Genomic DNA, 5,159 nt, shown 5'->3' on the forward strand with positions numbered 1-5,159 from the left:
TTTTGAAGTGTGTGTGTGTTTCTGGCCAGGTGGAATAAGTGAGTCATCTGGGTGCACTAAGTCATACGTATAATATCGGTTCCTGGGTGACTTACAGTTGCCAAGTGTTTTGAAGTAATATAGATTCAGTAAATAAAAATGTTAATTTATATCATTTGCTCAATAATTTCTCTTTGTAGGAAAGGTATTCTATTAAAAAATGGTCAGCCAAAAAAAAAAAAAATTGACAACATGCCAAAAATAAGTAATTTAACTTTTGAACCTAAAATTTAAGGTTAAAAAGGGGAATCAACTTCATTCAAATGGTGTATGGCATATATAAACATGTCTCTTGCATAAAATTTTTTGTGTAAAGTTTATAAAAGTAAAATTCGATTTTGCCATAGAAAAATTAATAGGCTACGTTTCTTTCACCATACTCTAGTAAAATTAGAAATGAATGTTGATCAAAATGTTTTTTAACTACATAGATGTTAAGAACTACTTTCCTATAACCAATGTTTTTTACATTTTCTCAGCTTTATTGAGACTAATTAACAATCAGCTCTGTGTAAGTTCAAGGTTCATGATTTATATATATTGTGAAATGATTAGCACAGTTAGTTAACATCCATCATCTCATAGATACAAAGAAAAAGAAAAAATATTTCTTTCCTGGTGATGAGAGCCCTTAGGATTTACTTCCTTAGCAACTTTCAAATATACAGTGTAGCAGTGTTAACTTTGTCATTATGCTCCCTTCTTCTTGCTCAGTCTTTCCTGCTTCTGCACTTTCCACAGTATTTTGTGGCTTGATGTTTCAGATTACACCTAGTCTTGACAAAAATAAATGTACTTTTATTGATGTTTTAGGGAGATTTCAGCTAGGAGAGGGGGAAACCCAGACATGTTAATACTGTTTTCAGATACACCTTTTGTATTTTGCAATTTCTTATGGATTTTGTACTCAATCAGTGTAATATAATGTTATCAGAAATACATATTTGGTCATCAAATATGTACTTCCCGGGTATATTTGGTCTTCATCCACAGTTCCTAAAGACACTGCAGAGTCTTAAAGGTGAAATGGGTGTCTTGTCATGTTAATGAGAGATTTTTGGAACCCACCCAAGTGTGGGGGCTGGAGGTTGAATCAGCCAATGGCCAATAACTTGGTCAATGATGACTATGCAGTAAAGCTCTCACAAAACCCGTGAGAAGAGCCTATCACTCTTGGATCCTGGGGATTCTGCTTCTCTCTTGGAGAACTTCCATGCTTGGGGGAACCAGAATGCTCCCACATGCCACCGAGCCAGGCCCCAAGCTCCACAAGGATAGAAGCTCCTTTATTGGGACTTTGCCCTATGTATCTTTTCGTCTGGCTGTTAATTTGTTTCCTTTATGGTATCCTTTATTAAACTGGTAAATGTGTTTTCCTGAGTTCTGTGAGCTACTCTAAGAAATTAATTGAACCTAAGGGGGAGGTCTTTGGAACCTCCAATCTGTAGCAGGTTGGTCAGAAGCACAGATATTACCTGGGGCTTGTGATTGGCATCTGGAGTGGTGGGTGGAGGGCAGTCTTATAGGATGGAGCCCTTAACCTGGGGAATCTGGTGCTGCCTCCAGACAGATAGCATCAGAACTGAGTTCTCAGATACCCTGCTGATGTTTGAGAATTGCTTGGTCTGTGTGTGTGGAAAGACCCCTCTTTTCCCCCCACGTCAGAATCATGTCCAGGAACCTGAAATGAGTTATAATACTGTTATACTGCTGTGTACTATTACTACCATATATAATATACTACTGTTGTAGTTGTATATGAAACACACCACCAATCAGTATTATCCATTCTGTATGTTTTATTTAATATACTTCCTAAGACCAATTAATCTTATTAGGCTGTTAGAGCTTATCTTGAAAAGTCAGTATTTTTCTAGTTTGTTGACAGAGGTTACACATGGACTCAATTTCACCTTAGAAAACTTGATAGGTCACATCAGTAAATAGCATATCACAATTGCTACAAATTGTAGCAACCTGAGTTCTTAGTTGGAAAGCACATGAGCCAACTCTAGCCAGTTGATTCAGATAAGGTTCTCTGAAAGGATATTAAATGGTTCCAAGAATTGGTAAGGAATGGTAAGACCATGTTCAGGGCTTTACAAGCAGAAACCATTGCCAGAATCATGCCTGAGAGTTCCCTAATGTTCCCAAGGTTCCTAGATAAATTGTTTCTTAATATACCTCTTCATTGATTTCTGATTGCAAGTCTGATGGGTCCTAGGCTGAGCCTGCAGCTGAGACATGCAGAAGGTTGGGAAGCCAGAGCCACTGATGCTTGGTGTTTCCAAGAAAGTCTGGTGACAGGTGGGCTCTATCTTCCACTCATACTAATGAGAAGGGTAATTTGTCACTCATAGAGTTGTTATTCATTTGCTAAGTAGTATCAAAGGAAGAAAAAAGGTTTCCATTATAGCCCACCCTTCTGCCTACCCCATATGTCAATATTTTCTTCACTTTCTATGCTTTCATTTATTTAAATATGTAAATATAGCCTCTTAGTTAACATCATACAGCTATCTCTTAAAAACCAAAAACAAGCTCACTCTGTCCACATAGGAACCTCACATCATTGCATCCAGTCCCAAGTCTGGGATCTCGGTGATGTGAGAAATACCTCATGTAAAAAGGGTTCAAATGCTGGACATTAAAGAGATCGTAAAACCAGGTCGAATTACCAAGCTAGTACTCTTAACTCTGGTTATTGCTAGTAGATCCTCAAAAGCTTTCTAAAACTGCCTTTATATAACCAGAAACAAGTTGGTGGCAGGCAGTTTTTATTGCCTTGGGTAATGTAATCCTTACTTGAATTAATTTGAGGTGTAACTATATCAGATTGAAGTATCAAAAAAATTGTTACTTTCAAATACTGCTTTGGCATTTGCCAAGTGGATCTTCATATTGGAGCTGTAAACTTGGATTTTGTGTCTCATGGCCAATGTGGTATTGATTCGTAATCTACTGAGGATGGCATTTCACTGGAAATAGGTTAGCAATTGATAAACCTTTCTGTGCTACTTATATCTCCCGTCTGGACTCTTCAACTTCTGTTTCTATTCAGTGTTCATTCTGAAGTCATGACGGTCATGATCATTTGCTTTCTTTTTCAAGGAGTATTCCTGGAATTTAGCTATTGGGTCAAGTTCTGGCAACTTGGGTATTCCTCTTGAATAATGTTCCTCTTTCTTGCCTGAGTTCTACTAGTTTATTATGACAGTGTTTGCTTAGGCCTGGATTGTTGATACCTGTGCTTTTGGTCCACTGCAGATCTGAATGTTGGTGAATCTTCTGACCATAAGCTCTTCCTTTTGTTCTATATTCAGTTTACCTACATTTTCCTCCACCATTACTCACTTTCTGAAAGGACAAGGACCATACTACCCTGCAGAACATTTTGTGGTACACTGGAACTTTCTGTGGGTGTAAGTTTCTGAATTCCCACACTTTTGAAAAACTTCAAGGACATACCATTACCTGAATTAGTGGTTTTTTCTTAATAATAATATGTAGATGGAATCATAGGTGAATATGCTGATCTTTTAGTAATGAGAATTAGGTTAAAAAAGAACAAAATTTATGGGAAAGCCAAAGGAGATTTCATTTCTGATGAAGTCTCAAAGTCATTTATCTGTATTCTCTGATACTACTCTTTTCTGCTGATTGTATGGGGATATCATCACTGATGTTAGGGATACCCTCTGCTTTAGTACTTCTTTATGTGATCCTGGAGTAGAGGAAGTTGGAATCGCTCTTCATAATCTGTGCCTTACTTCGATGTTTGCCATGTTGATCATCCCGATCTATAAACAATACAGCCAATTCCACGATGTTCCCAAGAAACTGTACATTCATTCAGTTCTGGTGAGGGCCCACTTCCTGGCTCACCACAGCATCCCCTGTGGTGTGGGTCCTACATGCATATGAGTGACCATTTATGGCTCCTGTGTCACAATAAGATGGGATGACTACTGTATTTGGGGTATTGTTCTCTATGATACCTGATAAAAATCCAGTTGTGTGTATGTATTAATGAATTAATTAATTAATAAAAGAACAACTAAAATTTGTGAAACATTCAAATAGGTCAGAAAATGTTGGATTAAAAATTTTTTTCAAGTAAAAGATGGAGAATAGGTTAAAACGAGAGTTACATTGGAAATAGCAGCATTAGTTTGCACCCTTAAAGGTTAAGCAGCCTCTTCACTTGCACCATCATCCTGGGGCTCCATCAATTAGGCAAGAGTAATGTGGAATCAGGGCACTTTGCTGAGTAGATTTTCTTAAGGCAGAAGAATAGAAATGGGCATGGATTTTAGAAAGAGAAATATCTTGTTGATAATAGATAAAAACACTTTCAGAGGTATTTAGGTGGTGTTCCATAGGCCAGTGGGGCCACAAAGCCAAGTGGAATTCCTACTGGCCAGGCAGGAACACTTGGAGCATTGAGAAACCATTAGAGTCAGAGACAGTTGATCAAGGTAGGTCTATCCAGAGCCATAGGTCAATTGTGCAAACCAATATCAAGTGTGCTGAAGAAAGGCACTGTTTTAGACCATTCAGGCTGCTATAACATAAGTACCATAGACTGAGTAGCTTAAAGAAAACACAAGAACAAGGAACCAGCAGATTCAGTGTCTGGTGAGGGCCCACTTTCTGGCTTATAAATGGCTGGCTTCTTGCTGTGTCCTCACATGGCAGCAGGGGTGAGACAGGTCTCAGGAAGAAGAGAAAACAGTCAAAAACATTAACACCTGTAAGAGCAACAGTACCACCTCCTGCTGTTTATTGAGAGGAGCAGGTGCTCTAGGTCCTGGATATAATTTAATTAAATCTCTTAATGAACATAAAATGCAGCCCTTTTGAGGGAACTTCTCCTTGAATGACTTACTCCAGGTCACACACCAGTGGTGGTTGCAGAAAGACCTGTGCCTGCACACCCCAGTGATCCAGGTCCAACATACTGGAAGCAGAAGTCCAAAACAGTTGCTCCATTAACACAGAACCTTCCAGAGAGCCAGAGACAGCCACCAGACTTGTCCCAAGGCCTCTGCCCCAGGCTGTACCTCTTCCCCACTCCTCTAATATCTTTCTGAGGCCTGTTTATATATATATATACATAT

This window comes from Manis javanica, chromosome 17 (assembly GCF_040802235.1).
Source record: "Manis javanica isolate MJ-LG chromosome 17, MJ_LKY, whole genome shotgun sequence".
Lineage (NCBI taxonomy): Eukaryota > Metazoa > Chordata > Mammalia > Pholidota > Manidae > Manis > Manis javanica.